We start from the raw sequence: 17,720 nt of genomic DNA, 5'->3' as shown, positions 1-17,720 counted from the left end.
GGTACTAACTGCACAAAGACCAATGCATGCACGATGCAAGTACCACCATCACTGATTCCCTGCCTCTCTCTGGCCCCCACAGGAACGAATGCAGACAGCAATGAACATGATTCAAGTGCACAGGCCAGGACACCTGCCAAAAGGCCCAGGGGCTGGGATGATGGCACCAGGCCATCCACATCGAGGGGAACAAGGATGGTCCAAGTGCCTCACAAGTCACTCACCAGTGCCGAACCAGCTCCGCAGCCACCGGCACAGGACCAGCAGACACCTGCCCCTGCACCCCTGGAGACACAATCCACACAGGGTGAGGCCTCATCTGTGGAAACTGAGCATAGCGGCTCACAGTCCACCACCACAAGCTCGGTAGGGGAGACAGCTGCATCCGCACCTCATAGTGGCGATGAGGAAGAGGGCCATGATGACTACACTAATGTAGGAGGCATCTTGTCTGAGGATGTTGGTCAAACCCAAAGCCCCAGGTCACCCCACAGGGCATCCCACAAGGCACCCCTCATCATGATTCTGAAGGACAGGGCAGACATGGAGAGTGGCCTCCAATAGAGGACAGACCCGTATTGGCTACACCCACACCAGCAAACCAACCATCCACCTCCACCACCGCAATACGGGACGTCGAGGGACGTCTGTCAAGGATGGAGGGCCCGCAAGAGGAGATGCACGGATTAATCAAACAATATTTTGCAGATGTTGAGGCAACACGCCGTGAAATGTGTGAGAACACTGCGACCGTCATCAAGGCCATCAACAGGAATTCTAAGCGGGTTCATGATGGATATGCAGCTGTGGCCCAGATCTTCACGAGAATAGCCAACACTATGAAGCAGCGGCATACAGCGGCATCCGAGCCACAACCATCGACGACATCATCTACCACGCCTGCCAGTTCTACTCAGACCAGCCCTATTTGCAGGTTCCTGCGCAGCATGCAGTGCTCTGATATGCAACCCCCTCCTCCGAAGGGGGGGTTTGCAATAGAAGGGGCACTCTGCACATGTTGACTGGCAGTGCATCCAGACACCTGTTGTGCCATTGATGTTTTGGGATGTTAGGGGAGGGGGAGAGGAGTGTGGGGGTCTTGGGGGGAGAGGGAAGGGTGTCATGATCTCTGCTTCCAAAAGGTCAGGGTTTTCCCAACTCCCTTGGAAGCAGATCCATAACCCAGGTTCCGAGTGCCAACCAGTCCCAATTGGGACCTTTTGGACCCAGTCCTGGCGCCAGTGGCACCAGGCTCATAAATATGCCCAGTCCCAGCGCTGTACGCGCCGGGCTCATAATGCTTGGGTGGACTTACCTTCAGCAGACCATGCTGCTTACTTGCCTGCCAGTTGAGCCTCTGATCCTCTTCTGTTTGGAACTACTTTTCCTGTTGGGTGGGGCTGGAGCCACTCCCTAGATTCAGAACACTGGAACTCTTCTGGAAGGCAGGAACTCTTTTCTTACCAGGAACTCTTTTCTTACTTAGGCGTGGCTGTGGAAGGAGACACCTAAGCACTACAGGAGGCTATTTAAACCACACCCGGTGGATGAATCTTGCTTTGCGTTATTCTGCAACCTCTGCAGCAGAACGCTCATCGTGTCTTCTGCATCCGGTCCTGGGCCTAAGGAAAAAGGCTTACCATCCTGAATCCAGTCTTCAGCAACACCTATAAAGACAAGAAAGAACAGGTTAGCATTCCGGCATCTGAAAGGCAAAGGCTTACCATCCTGAATCCAGTCTTCAGCAACACCTATAAAGACAAGAAAGAACAGGTTAGCATTCCGGCATCTGAAAGGCAAAGGCTTACCTACTCTTCGTGCGCTCCGGAGGTCTTCACACTGCATTCCGGCATCTGAAAGACAAAAGTTTACCAACTCTTCGCACGCTCCGGAGGCCTTCGGCGCTGCATCCCGCATCTGAAAGACAAAACAAGGTGCGTTTAAAGACATTGGGGAACTTTAATACTCACGTGCCATTACTCCTTTCCACATCTAATCCAGTGGATATTCCGGCACCCTGCAGCCGCTCCGAACTCGTACCTGCAAAATAAAAAGACAGTTAGAGCGCATAGTGAAGCAGGCAACAAGCGCTTACTTACGTGCTTCCAGGCGCTTCTATTCATCACACAGGCTCCATCTTCAACTCACTTCAGCCCGTCATCCGCCATCGCCGGAACCCTACAAAACAAGAGACATCATTACTAAAGACTTTAAAGACATTTGAATGACTAGAAACTTACCGTTCGTGCAGTAAACGACGGACAGCAGTCCTCTGAAGTGAAGAGGCCTGCGCTACCTATCCAGTGAAGAAACTGGTTACAGCACCCTGCCCCGAGGCAGATGGAGAGCTCGGCATTCACTTACCTAAGGTGAGAGCGTTAACCTTTGGGGGTCTACAGGAGAGGAGAAGAGGAAAGAGATAGGGACACCCCAATAACCCCAGTTCATTAACCCCATATTTTCTATCTGCAGACATCTTACTCTACACGTCAGGCATACAGTGCACAGAGGTCCAGCCCAAAGAGCCAACCGGGTGCTACACATCACCTTTGAAGATACGGTAGTCGCCCAGTCAAGACCGGCGCCTCTGCGAGAATCAGGTGAGCGTTACAGAACGCAAAGCCTACCGCAAAAGTCTCGCCCAGGCGCTATGGAAACCTCGGATACTGACCCCCTAGCCCGGTTACTTGGGGAACTAAGGGCAGAAGTGCATGCAGCTCGTCAGGAAACAAATGCTCTAAGAAGGGAACTAATTATTTCCAAGGAGAGAACAGACAATCTTGCTAGACAAGTGCTACAGTCACAAGCCGGACAGACCCCGTTACCCGCATCAGGGGCAAATCTTCCTTCAACATCCTCTATGAATCCAGTGCAGATCAACCTACCTGGGAATGTACCTCTGGCTCCGCCCGAACGATTTTCTGGTGACCCAAAGAGGTTTGCAGTATTTATCAATCAGTGCCGGTTGCACTTCTTATGCCGGCCAGCAGCCTTTCCAACTGATCAAGCAAAAGTAGCTTTTGTACTTTCGTACCTTAGTGGCAATGCGGCAGACTGGTCGATCCCTCTAGTTAATCAAGATGATCCGGTTCTCCATGATTTTCAAGCCTTTCAGCTTAGTATGGAAAAACTGTTCGCAAGACATTCACAGGGGCAGGCCTTGGACAATGAGCTTCTTTCGTTGCGACAGGGTAATCAAGACCTTTTGGCTTATATTGCATCTTTCAATAGACTAATAGTGGAAACTCAATGGCCTGAGGACAAAAGGATTACGCTGTTTTATAGAGGTCTACGTGGAGAGCTCAAAGACGTTTTAGCCCAAGTAGTGAATCCCCCACAAGACTGTTCGGATTATATAGACTTGGTCGTTCAAATAGATCACAGGCTGCAGAACAGGAAGGCCGATCGTTCCAAGTTTGATGCTCGAGTATTTTCCAAACCGCCAACTCCTTCCAAAGGAGTAGACTCCGGGGAACCCATGCAAATAGGGGGTCTGAAAGGTCCTCTAACACAAAGGGAGCGGGAAAGGAGGAAACAGTTGCAATTATGCCTATATTGCGGAAACTCAGGGCACTTTCTTCGAGACTGTCCGGTGAAACCTGCCAAGAAGGCAGTAGGAGCTGCAGTTACCAAAGTTACAAACTCTGAGCAGGGAAACGACCTCGCCCGACAAGAATAGAGGTCCTCTTGCCGAGCGTGAAAACCAGTTCCGTGACCTCGCATTTCGTGATACCTATGGTCCTCATTAGCCCTGATAATCCGGATCGATTACATGCAATTGAAGCTTACGTCGACAGCGTTGCCATCGGCAATTATGTGGATCATGAAATGGTTTTGAGGATGAATCTAACTCTTTGTCCCAAGGCTGTAAAGGACGTCATTACTACGGTGGATGGTACGGAGATAGCCTCCGGGCCAGTAACGCATACCACTCAAGAGGTGACGCTAGTAAGTCAAGATGGACACCATGAGAAGATCGTGTTCGATGTGATCAAGGCCCCTCAGTTTCAGATTATTCTAGGAATACCTTGGTTAGAGAAACACAATCCTCTGATCGATTGGCGAGCAAGAACGGTCCAGTTTCCAGAATGTGTCTCTACTTGTCACCCTCCACCTGGTGTTGCACTGGCCGCAATTTCTTCAGAGACTCCCCAGTTACCTCCCGAATACCTAGAATACCAAGATGTTTTCCGGAAGGATCAGGCTAACTCTCTACCTCCTCATAGGTCTTATGACTGCCAGATAGACCTGATACCTGGATCTACTCCTCCTTGTAGTAGAATTTATGCCCTCACCGAGCCTGAGAACCTTCACCTTCGACAATACCTGGATCAATACCTGGCAAATGGGTTTATTCGTCCTTCCAAGTCCCCTGCTTCTTCAGCTTTGTTCTTCGTTCCAAAAAAGGAAGGAGACCTTAGAACTTGTATCGATTATCGCTCCCTGAACCAGATCACCGTTAAGAATAGATATCCGTTACCTTTGATCCCTGAACTCCTGGACCAAGTCAGAAAAGCATGCATATATACAAAGCTGGATCTTAGAGGAGCTTACCACTTGGTACGAGTAAAAGAGGGCGATGAATGGAAGACGGCCTTCCGCACCAAGTATGGGCTATTTGAATATCAGGTCATGCCCTTCGGACTTTGCAATGCCCCGGCCGCCTTTCAATATTTTATCAACGATGTCCTCAGAGAGCTCATAGATGTATGTGTTGTTGTTTACATTGACGACATCCTCGTTTATTCTTCATCGGAATCTGAACATCGGAAACACGTGAAAATGGTCCTCGAAAGATTGCGTCAACACAAACTTTTCGCTAAGTTGGAAAAATGTGTTTTCAACGTGACTGAAGTTGAATTCTTGGGATTCATATTATCACCTGGCGGAGTGCGTATGGATTCAAAGAAGGTCGATGCAGTTCTCAAATGGCCATCACCATCCTCCGTAAAAGGTGTGCAAAGCATGTTAGGCTTCGCTAACTTTTACCGCAGGTTTATCCCCGAATTCTCTCGAATAGTCCAGCCCATCACTGCCTTGTTAAAGAAAAACAAACGTTTTGAATGATCTACCGAGGCGGAACAAGCTTTCCAGGATTTGAAGACTAAATTTATCTCTGCACCAATCTTAAAACACCCTCGCCCCGAACTCCCCTACATCGTGGAAACTGATGCTTCAAGCCTTGCCATGGGGGCAGTTCTATCACAAAAGGACCCGGTAACCAATCAGTTGCATCCCGTGGCATTTTGGTCCCGCAAATTCTCGCCTCCTGAAATCAATTGCACGATTACTGACAAGGAACTTCTGGCTATCAAGTCTGCCTTTAAGGCTTGGCGGCATTATCTGCTGGGGGCCCGACACACCGTTACTGTGATTACGGATCACCGAAACCTGCAATATTTGAAGACCGCAAAAGCCCAATCCTCTAGACAACTCCGTTGGGCATTATTCTTTGCCGAGTTTGACTTCATAATTACCTATCGACCTGGTACAAAGAACGGTAAAGCTGATGCCCTTTCTCGGATGGGAGTGGAAGAACACTTGGTTAACCCTAAACCTGTACCAATCATTCCCGAACAAAGGATTCTGGGTGTAATCGCCACAGAATCCATAGAGGAAGTTAAGGATAAAGCCAGGCAACTTGTAACTCCAGCAGACATACAGAATTGGCATCTGCAGGGAAAGGACTTTGCAGTAAAGGACAACTTATTGTATTTCCAAGAACGATTATACCTACCCAGCACAGATTTACAGAAAAAAGTAATCTCTTGTTATCACGACTCTTTAATGGAAGGTCATCCCGGTATAGCCAAGACCTCAGAAAAGATCAAGCGCTACTTCTGGTGGCCGTCTTGGAAAAAAGATATCAGAGACTTTATAATGTCCTGTGGAGTGTGCGCCCAAAACAAGAGTCAAAAGGAAAGACCAGCAGGCCTCTTACGCCCTATTGACATCCCACCTCGCCCTTGGCATACGCTTTCTATGGACTTCATCACCGATCTACCTCCATGCACCGGATACAATACGATTCTAGTAATCGTGGACTTATTCTCCAAGATGGCGCATTTCATTCCGCTCAAAGGCTTGCCAACAGCAGCAACTCTGGTCCGAGAATTTCTCGAAAACATCGTCCGACTGCACGGTTTTCCTTCGGTTCTAATTTCGGATCGAGGTAGTCAATTTATTTCTCATTTTTGGCGAAGTTGCTGTCGGTCGGCTCAAATTGATGTGAGACTATCGACCAGTCACCACCCTCAGACCGACGGACAAACCGAGAGGACCAATCAAACTCTGGAACAGTATTTACGCTGCATGCTGCAACAAACTGAAAAAACTTGGAAAGATATCCTTTGGATAGCCGAGTATGCCTACAATAACTCTGTCCATTCGGGAACTGGGAAAACCCTGTTTTTTCTTTTGTACGGCAGTCACCCTCGAACCTCGGAGTTGGATCCCCTCCAAGATCTTGAAACACCAGCAGTAGACTACCTGCATTCTACAATCACCCAAGCCTTTAAGGAAGCTGTTTCTCACCTTCAAAGGGCTAAAGAACAATACAAGAAAGGAGCAGATCAACATCGGAAGGAAGCCCCTCACTATCAAGTAGGGGATCAAGTCTGGTTATCCACCAAATATCTATCTCTAAAAGGGCCACGCACATTCAACCCAAGATACCTTGGTCCCTATTCCATCACTACCATAGTAAACCCAGTAGCGGTCAAGTTGGACTTGCCCCCGCACATGAAGATACATCCGGTCTTCCACGTCTCTCTATTAAAACCCGTGCAACCTCAAACCCGACTAACCAAATCTCCAAAACCTATCCTAGTGGATGGAGAACTCGAGTTTGCAGTCAAAAGCATTCTGGACTCCAAGATCTCCAAATCTAAACTATTCTACCTAATTGACTGGAAAGGCTACGGCCCCCAAGAGAGATCCTGGGAACCTGCTGAATATGTCCACGCTCCTCGCCTAATCAAAAGATTTCACCGAACATTTCCTGACAAGCCAAAACCCCCGGAGAAGCCCGGTTTGGGAGGGGCCTTGAGGGGGGGTACTGTCATGATCTCTGCTTCCAAAAGGTCAGGGTTTTCCCAACTCCCTTGGAAGCAGATCCATAACCCAGGTTCCGAGTGCCAACCAGTCCCAATTGGGACCTTTTGGACCCAGTCCTGGCGCCAGTGGCACCAGGCTCATAAATATGCCCAGTCCCAGCGCTGGAAGCGCCGGGCTCATAATGCTTGGGTGGACTTACCTTCAGCAGACCATGCTGCTTACTTGCCTGCCAGTTGAGCCTCTGATCCTCTTCTGTTTGGAACTACTTTTCCTGTTGGGTGGGGCTGGAGCCACTCCCTAGATTCAGAACACTGGAACTCTTCTGGAAGGCAGGAACTCTTTTCTTACCAGGAACTCTTTTCTTACTTAGGCGTGGCTGTGGAAGGAGACACCTAAGCACTACAGGAGGCTATTTAAACCACACCCGGTGGATGAATCTTGCTTTGCGTTATTCTGCAACCTCTGCAGCAGAACGCTCATCGTGTCTTCTGCATCCGGTCCTGGGCCTAAGGAAAAAGGCTTACCATCCTGAATCCAGTCTTCAGCAACACCTATAAAGACAAGAAAGAACAGGTTAGCATTCCGGCATCTGAAAGGCAAAGGCTTACCATCCTGAATCCAGTCTTCAGCAACACCTATAAAGACAAGAAAGAACAGGTTAGCATTCCGGCATCTGAAAGGCAAAGGCTTACCTACTCTTCGTGCGCTCCGGAGGTCTTCACACTGCATTCCGGCATCTGAAAGACAAAAGTTTACCAACTCTTCGCACGCTCCGGAGGCCTTCGGCGCTGCATCCCGCATCTGAAAGACAAAACAAGGTGCGTTTAAAGACATTGGGGAACTTTAATACTCACGTGCCATTACTCCTTTCCACATCTAATCCAGTGGGTATTCCGGCACCCTGCAGCCGCTCCGAACTCGTACCTGCAAAATAAAAAGACAGTTAGAGCGCATAGTGAAGCAGGCAACAAGTGCTTACTTACGTGCTTCCAGGCGCTTCTATTCATCACACGGGCTCCATCTTCAACTCACTTCAGCCCGTCATCCGCCATCGCCGGAACCCTGCAAAACAAGAGACATCATTACTAAAGACTTTAAAGACATTTAAATGACTCGAAACTTACCGTTCGTGCAGTAAACGACGGACAGCAGTCCTCTGAAGTCAAGAGGCCTGCGCTACCTATCCAGTGAAGAAACTGGTTACAGCACCCTGCCCCGAGGCAGATGGAGAGCTCGGCATTCACTTACCTAAGGTGAGAGCGTTAACCTTTGGGGGTCTACAGGAGAGGAGAAGAGGAAAGAGATAGGGACACCCCATAACCCCAGTTCATTAACCCCATATTTTCTATCTGCAGACATCTTACTCTACACGTCAGGCATACAGTGCACAGAGGTCCAGCCCAAAGAGCCAACCGGGTGCTACACATCACCTTTGAAGATACGGTAGTCGCCCAGTCAAGACCGGCGCCTCTGCGAGAATCAGGTGAGCGTTACAGAGGGGATGGAGGTGTGGGGTGGTGTTGGGGAGAGGGGGGAGGGGTTTGTGGGGGGTGTTAGGGGAGGGGTGTGTGGGGGTGTTGGGGGAGGGGTGTGTGTGGGGGGTGGAGGGTTCATTCACATTGTAAATACCATCAGTACAATACACCCGTTCTGTAAAAAAAAAAACACATGACTGGACATTGCTTCTTCGGCGTGTGTCAATTTATTGCATGACAGTGCACAGTGCCCATATACCCCCACACCCAGTGCCCAGAGTTCCACATACATAGCACCCTCTGCATCCCTGTGCTTCAGAAAGAATGGTCTATGACTGATTGGTGCACAGCACGCCCCTCAAGTGTATCGCGACATGGCCGATGTCCAACATCTACTCCTTCCTCATCTTCAACTTCACCTGGTGGTGGCTGGTCCATCTCAGGTGGCAGAGGTACATTCCGTCGGATGCACATGTTGTGCAGCATGGCACCTACCATGATGATCTTGCCCACCATCAGGCCCGTAAATGAGGGTGCCACCCGACCTGCTGAGGCAGCAAAACCGTGCCTTCAACAGGCCAAAGGTCTGCTCTATGACCACAAGTGTTCATGTATGGGCACGATTGAAGTCCTCTTTGTGCCTGTTCTGCGGATTCCTGACAGGGGTGAGGAGCCATGTCTTCAGGGGATAGCCAGCATCACCTGCATGGGAGCACAAAAGGTATGTCCAAGGGTATTTCTCAATTTCCATTTGTGCTCGGCCTGTACATCTTTCATGCTCACATGCAGTATTTCGTCAATGGCAGCTATTGATTTCACATCTGCACAACTATCTGCCCTGTTCCCTACTTGGCAATCCATGGTGCTGGTCTTGGGTGACGTACACGACTTAGGGACCTTGACATTGGAATCACCAGCCACCCAGATGGAGTGGCAAGGTCCATTATGTACACACATGTGAGGGTTGTGTGGCAGGGGATGAGACCAAATGCATGTTGGGCAGTGTTTGATGCATTAGGCTAATGGACTACATGATACTGCTTATTTAGACAATGATGCATATGGATTATTGTAGACGCCATGCACATGTCCCTCGACGTCTTCACACTAGTCACAATGGTACAATGTGAATGTTGGTAGTGTCCCCAAGTGTAGGGTAGAGTACCTTAGATGAAGCAGGTGTTACGCTCACCTGGCTCCCACAGGGGCGTCGATCGGACCCGGAGAGCTGCGGTCTCCTTCAACGTGAAGCGTAGTGCAGAGATGACAGACTGGACTGGCCCGCCTAATCTCGTCTGCTTGACCCGTAGAAGTATTCTCCTGCAAGTGGAGAAAGGGATTTAGCCACCCGTGGATTCTAGTAATGACACCCCACTGTTCTCCCCACTAATCACCTCCGATATTCCCTTTCAGTAATCTCACCTTATGTTTTTGAATGATGAGCTCTCCACCCTGCGTGGAATGCAGGGGCGCGTAGATACCAGTTACTTCACTGGTTCGAAGGCGTTGGAAGAGTTCCGGATGAATATTGACTCCGAGGTTCCTGGCGAGAACCCGTAAGTATAAAGTCCAAAGAGTTCAATATGTCCTATGTTCACTCTTGTCCCATTCCCTTCTTGTGTTGCAGCTGGGTCCAAGAGAAGATTGTCTTGTGGCAGCTGATGGCATTCAGGTAAGAGTCTGTATTACCCCACACTGTCCTGTAAAAGATGCGTGTATTTAACTTGTTGTTTTCTCTCTCCTTACAGGTGCGGCGTAAGAAGTTGCGGGATGTTAAAGAACAATGCCTCCGGTGGTAAATCAGGTAAGTCTATGGTGGTAAAAAGAGATTGTATTTGTTGGCTCTCTCGGTTCACCTTATATTTCTTTTGTCCCCTAGATGCTGGAGTTCGGCGAGGAAAATGATGGATGCAGCGCCGAATCGAAAATGCTTTGAGGACTGGTGAGTATGGCGCGGCGCTGCAGCTGGCAATGCGATGCGTGCAGAAATAATGTCCTTTCCAAGTTCGAAGACGTGATAGATCCGGAATCAGGTAAGGAATTAAAATAATGTCCGTGTTCTAACCTTTCCTTCTTCTTTCCTCTTTTTCTAGGAGCTCTGGATTCGAGGCGGGCGTGGCAGAAGACTGGATGCTGACTGCAGGCACGGTGAGCGTTACGCTGCTGGATGCAGAATAATGCGAAGCATGTGCTGCTGTTCGGGCGTGGTTTAAATAGCCTTCAAAGTAGTCCCAGGTAAGATGTTCCCCCAGAACCACACCCGAGTAAAAAAATAGTCCCTGAAGTAAAGTAGTCCCATTCAGGCCTCACGTTGGCTTGACTTCATTGCAGCATGGTCTGCATGAAGTAAGTAATGTACATGAGCCTGGCGCCTATGGCGCCAGGACTGATTTCCTCTATGAGCCTGGTGCCAATGGCGCCAGGACTGTACCCAGACAGCCCCCAGTCATGCACTAGGCTGCTGGGCTTTTAGTAAGCACCTGGATGCCTGCTCTCGGGGCTGATGGGCTTGGTCCGGATGCCCGGGGGTAGGCATTATGACAGCAGGGTATCGACTTGCATGCTGGTACTCATGTGCTGTGGGCAATTCCCGCACCAATCGCACCCATTTAGGTGTTGCTCACTACTTGATGGGTTCAATTTGAAGCATCCTTGTCGCATGTGTTCTCCCATTTGTATCCATCTGCACATGTTGCCATGGTGTTATGCAGTGTTACTGTCGGGGTGGGGCAGTGACAGCGGAATTGCCTGAGGTGGAATTCATACTACGCACTCATGGATGCTTGACCTGCGAGGTGCTTCAATGCGGTCATGTATATTCAGCTTTGCGAACATGTGATGGTGCATTGTGGTGCTGAAGGCATGGTCAGGTGATGTCCAGTGGACATGTTCAAGGGTGTACGCTGATTGTGAGTATGACATTTACACATTGGTGTGCGGCCAGAGTGCGTCGGACTACATTGTCTGTGTCATGCATCTTATTTGGTTGATTAAGAGCACAGTGTTTGGCAGCATGGACAGTGTCCAGACACCCCATTGAGGGCACTCCCATGGCCCAGAGAGCAAACTGCTTGCGTATGCATGTGCTACCCCCCCCCCCCAAACTCTCTCCCATGGCCCAGAGAGCAAACTGCTTGCGTATGCATGTGCTACCCCTCCCCCCCCCCAAACTCTCTCCCATGGCCCAGAGAGCAGACTGCTTGCATATGCATGTACACCCCCCCAAACACTCTCCCATGGCCCAGAGAGCCGACTCACCCAGCAGCCAGCCACGTCGTACGGCATCTCCTTCCATATAGCGGGGTAGCAAGGAGTTCCACAGCACCATTGCATCATGCGTGGATCCTGGGTATTTGGCACAGCAATATGTTATCATCTTGCTGGCATCACACACCATCTGCACATTGATGGAGTGGAATAGCTTCCGATTGCGGTACACCACCTCCCCGGCATGTGGGACTACTAACTCCACGTGGGTGCAGTCGAGGGCACCAATTACATTGGGCATGCCTGCCAATGCATGGAATGCTATTTTGGTGTCATTCGCCTACTGTGGTGTCTGTGGTAGGGATATGTAGGCCCTTGCTTGCTTTAGGAGTGCATACAGCACTTGGTTTAGCACACCAGAGAAACATGGTTCTGAGATGCCATGCAGCTGGCCCACTGTGTGCTGGTAGGTGCCTGTGGCCAGGAAGTGGAGCACAGATGCCACCTTCAGCAGAGGGGGGATGGCGTTGCAGATGTTGATCAGGATGACCAAGTCTTCATGTATTAGTTCCACTATGGTGGTGATGGTGTCCCTGTCCAGGCGGTACAGGGTGTTGATCTGTGCTGGAGTTAAGTTAAATGGATTGGCCCTTATATGTGGGATTGGTGGCTGCCTGCGGGGAACCACTGTCTGCACTGATGGGATTTGCTGGGCCAGTCTCGCCCTCCTTCTCCTCCTGCATCTCCTCTTTGTTGCCTGTTGTACTGCTTGCTCAAGGAGTAGCAGTGCAGGCATGTCCTCCAGTATGGCGAGTGCAAGTGGTATCATTTTGGTCTTGGAAGGGGTTTGGTGTGTGGGGGTGCTCCTTTTGTACAGGGCCAGGCTCCATTGCCTCCACCTGTGCTGATTGTGTGCACAGCAGTTTCCTATTAATGGGTGATCCGCTATGCCTGTATTGCTGGCATCATGGTGGCCCTTCTTACAAGCATCTGGATGCCGGTATGTGCATGTCCGTGCGACTCGTAATGCCCTCTTCCTTGTGGCATGCTGTTATTACAGGCACTGCACCCCCGCGCAGGCGTGCATGCCGGTACGGTAGTGCACGGCCATGGCGGGTCCCTGTCGATGCGGGTAGGACCAGCATTGCAGGTTGTGATGGACCAGTCCCATAAACGATGCCGGTAATGCCTTACCGGTATCGTTATTACTGGACCACCAACCTTGTAATGAGGCCCAGTGTCTTTGTTTTCCCACTCCGGTAATACCCTCGATGGATAACTTCATTATTGGTATGTAACTATGTGATATAATCCCATAACAGCAATTTGTTTATCATTTCGTATTATTGGTTGCTGTTGGTACTCTTGTTCAGAGGAGAATGGCCTAGCATTTCGGTGCTGGACTGCACCTGGGCAGGACAAAGACTGATATGCAGGGAAATTTCTCCTATGAAAGGGACAGTGAGCTAAGAACTTGGTAGTCTCTCTCAGGGGCCATCCACCTAAGAACAGGTCAATGGGCTGTGTTCGTGCTGGGAGAGGGATTCCCAGAACCCCCCTTGTTTGGCATATTAAGTAACTTTGGGTCTCACCCTAAGTTACCAGGGGAATCCAGATGTGGACCCCTTGCTCACTGTTCTTAGAGAGGCACAGCTCCACCTCACTGATGATGCCCAACAAGGCTGAAACACATGTATCGGGTTGCTGTAGGGACTCAAAAATCTGACACAACCATCTCTCGCACAACAACCCGCACGCACTTCACAACACCGCAACAACACATAAGCAACACCAACAGCACACGAGGACTGGCATCGACCCACTACTCGCACCAAAGCTCAGCACACGGTGTATACCGAGTTGAAGCTGCCAACAGAACACCACTCCTCTCACTATCCTACTCCCGCTTCACCTACTAACCCATCCCACCTTCTCATTTACAGATCCTCCAGAGCGCCTGGGGACCAACTCTGTTGGTGACGGTGCGCGGTACAAATACCTTTAACATTTAACTTATACTTTGTCCATTACTATTTCTCTATTGGAATATGTTAATTGTGTATTGAATGTCAGCCTTGAGTACAACCCAAAGGGTCGAAAAACTTGTCGGCTGTACACCACAGTAGGATACCAATAAAGCAACATAATCTCATAATGTTACTTGAAGAACCAATAAGTAGTACATTTTGATTATTGTACTTTTTTCAGGCAGAGCGCAGATACTCCATACCCAGTTATATTCTACTGTTCACTGTGTTATTGGCCTATAGTGGTGGTCTATGCGTTTTGGAATACGCAGCCTACCACTGTTATTATTTCACAAAGGCGTTAGTGCATTTCAACCAGGATTGTACCCCTATACACCTTGAATATTATGCCCTTTTACTCCTTACACCCAAATAAATGTAAAATTTGAAGTAATTCCGAAGTAATTACCACAAAGTAAAATACGTCTAAGTAATTTTCTTAGTAGAAGGAACGGGATACGCCTGCTGCTCTCTACAGAGGTGGCCTTGGAGTTGAAAGCCTGCCTGGTGCACCTGTAATAGCCCGGGTACCAGTGTTCGGGCCTAGTGGAAGCCTCATTAGTTGGGTGAGTGCTTCATCCAATGGATGACCTCTAAATCAAACATCTCATGGATTCGATCTGCCGCACCATGGTTGCTTATGATGTTTATTCAATTTTATACCTGTGCTATTATTGTTTGCTTTCTTTTCCCCCTCCATTTACTTATTTAGTAATGATCGTTTTCCCTGATTCCCTGATATTTTCTGGCACATATTGACATTAGTTGTTTATTATTTCATTTTCTTATCAGATACAGACTTTTGAAAGGACATTCTGTCTTTACCATTGGAATACTACACATTGATACACAAACTGTGCGTACTGAAGCCAGAGAAGCAGACTCTGAAGTTGCTATAGTACCTACGGGTCATGAGATGATTCCATCTTCAACTCCCATCAGACCGCCCCATTGAATGTACTGAGTAGAACTAATAGGAGTGGTAGTACAAAACATTTTGTGCAGTGCTTTGTTGGAGTTGTGGTTTGTTCCCCTTGTGTACAGTGGTCCCACAGTGCATTGAACATTAATTTGTCTTGCGATCCCAGGCTTTTGGTTGGGGGTCACCCTTTTGCCAGTCCCCTCCGGCAGCACATTCAGCACCGTCCCTGTGCATTATTGCTTAATATCAGTGTGGTTGAGGAGGGGCCATATGCTTTTTCTTTCTTTTTATCCCAGCTCAAGCTGTGCATGCACCACTCACTTTAATGCTCACCTTTGAACAACGCTCTTGCATCAAAGCAATGCATACACACTAGACTGTAATCTGTGCCGCCTGACATTGACTTCCAGAATGGCCATTTAACAGACCCTTAGTGGAAAATTGTGGCACAGGAAACATAGACTTTGACTCCCTCTCCCTGTCCCCGGTTACTAAGGACATTCACTTTATTACCATTGCTCTGTGCCTATCTCCTAAAACATCCCAGTTTCCAGGAATTGCCTATCCCCTCCCTAAGGGAAGTCTCAACCAAGCCCTGTGTGATGGATGCTGTGGGGTTCGAGTGGGGAGTGGGGCAGGAGAAGCATTACTTCAGTCAGAAACACAGTGAGCAGCCATGATGCACAGCTGTTTTTCTGAGCCTGTACCCTACTTTAATTCCATGTACCTATCATACAGTACACAATGCTTGCCTTTTCTCTCTGAAAGGCAAGTGCAGAATGTTAACAAAATGACAATCATGTGTCTAATAAAGATGTATTGAAGGTCGCAGTGCTGAACCGCCTGGATCATACCAACTGTGGGTTGTTATCATCGAAGATATACTGTAGTAGACACACCAGATAGCACACTGCTTCTGCACTGGATGAGAAGGCCATAGCCCTGTAAAGACCAGTTGAACATGTGCCGGCGTAAGGTTAATGGGTCTGGTGGGATTACCGCTGGTAACAACTGATTTAGGTCAGAACACGTTGGGTGATAACACTGTTCAGCTCAGCGCCTGATGCTGATGGATAAAGTTGAGAGCAGTATGAATCCAAGATGGTGCCTGTGATTGATATTGCTTTCCGTGAGCAGATCATAGAATTCCGCTTTGGGGATGGGTTTGAAGTAGTCGAGCAGCGGTGGGCTTAGCATGGCATCTAAACAAGATACTTCTTTGCTATTTGTTTGCAATGCATTTATGAGTTGTTGGTTGGTTTTGATGTTGTTTTGGAAGTGGTTAGTGATTGTGTTGCATAGTTTTTGAAATGGTATCAGAGTTTTGTTGCGTGATTTTAGATTCCTCATTTTGTTGATATATCTAAACATTTCTTCATGTGGGTGTTTTGCCGTTCTTATGCATTGCATGTAGCAGAGGTCTTTTGCATTTGGAGGACCGCCTTGTAGTGTATGATCTGTTGTTGGTATGCTGCTTTGTCTTACTGGTTGTAGTGTTTCCTCCATGCCTGCTCCATTTGTTAGCAGTGACATTTGTGCATGTGTTTTATCTGGAGGAGAGAAAGGAGAGAAGCCAAGGTCTATTAGATGATATTGCTGGAAACAGGGAGAGCGGCTGGTGTGGAGGGGGTCTCTGATTGAACTAGCGGCCCAATGGGTCATGCAATAAGCATACTGAGGATAATGTGTACAGATGATAGTAATAGGCATAGATATGTTGCATGTGGTGGTCTGTGTACATGACACAATCGTGATTTAGCTACAGAGATGAGTCAGTTAGTTGGAAAGGCACAGGAAGTTTTTGGTTTATGAGGCATTCTGTTAATGGAGTTTAGGAAACTGTGTAACCATTTATATATATTGTGATGCTGTGGAACTGATAGCAGATATTTTGTTGTGTTGTCACTATTCTGTCTTCAGTGTTATGATAATTGTGCGGTGGTGTCTCTGTCATATTATTTATGAGAAAGAGTTGGCAAGATGTACACAACTGAGTCTGGTCTCCCATGTTTTCTTGATTAGTGTGTTGTTCCTAGGCAAATTGCATCTGGTTGGTGAAGCTGTGCAAAAGGAGTCCCATTTATATTTTGTCCTTGTTTGTTGCGGTTGGTGTTTTCATTAGTCTTTTCTTTGGTCGTTCTATGGTTCCAGGTTGGTGAAGGTTGGTTATCCTGTTAATTTCGGGGTGATTCACCATATGGATGTATGGCGTCCATATACATTTGTTTGTTTCTTGTGGGATTCTAGGTCCAAGTCTTGGTTGACTATTATGTTGAAGGTTATAATTGTTCCTGTATTGAAGGTTGCTACATTAGTGTGTGTAGTGCTTTCTTGTGAATAGCTACATTTTGAGGAATTTTCTGAAGACTTCCCTCAAACTGATGACTTCCATGGCACAGTATGGACCCATCTGTGTTATTATTTCTAAAATTCGTCTGCATATCAAGAGAAAACATACATCCAGGCATCCACACACACAGGCAGGCACCAATGCCCACATAGCAATAACACAGGCAGACACCAATGCACTGACAGTAGCACCCTCAGAAAACTATCTCTCACACACACACGCACGCACGCACGCACACACACACACACATATATCCAGGCATACACACCCCACAAACAACATTTCATTAACTCTCTGGCATCCTCGATGGGTACTTCTACCAATGGTAGTGTGAGTGCAATGCGTGACGTGCCAGCACCAGGCATGCTGAGATCGGGACAGGGATGATGCATTGCTTTGGCAGGGGGAAAGGAGGTCACTACAGTGGCCATGGGGGGTGGAGGGAAATGCTGCAGAAGACAGCAGCAAAATGGGAAAGAGGAGTTAGGGTTCAGGCGGGAGTGGTAGGGGTACAAAGCCAGTGGGCGAATCAGACGAACTTCTCTCCTGGTGCAACAAAACACATTACATTTGCTTGCCACTGAAGATACAGCAGTTAGGCTGCGTATGCTATTTTCCCATTGCGCTATTGCGAAGGAATTTCATTTTCCTGTTACTGAGCCTCCTAATTGAACTGACAACCT

General features: G+C 48.4%; 1 protein-coding gene across 2 annotated transcripts in view; it reads left to right on the top strand.

The window, feature by feature from the left end:
• The window catches only part of MTTP (microsomal triglyceride transfer protein), a 627,046-nt gene that overhangs the window by 297,116 nt on the left and 312,210 nt on the right, over positions 1-17,720 (top strand). The window lies entirely within an intron of this gene.

The sequence above is a fragment of the Ambystoma mexicanum genome, chromosome 6q (genome assembly GCF_040938575.1).
Source record: "Ambystoma mexicanum isolate Mex_15411 chromosome 6q, UKY_AmexF1_1, whole genome shotgun sequence".
NCBI lineage: Eukaryota > Metazoa > Chordata > Amphibia > Caudata > Ambystomatidae > Ambystoma > Ambystoma mexicanum.
This window is presented reverse-complemented; position numbering and strand designations above follow the sequence as displayed.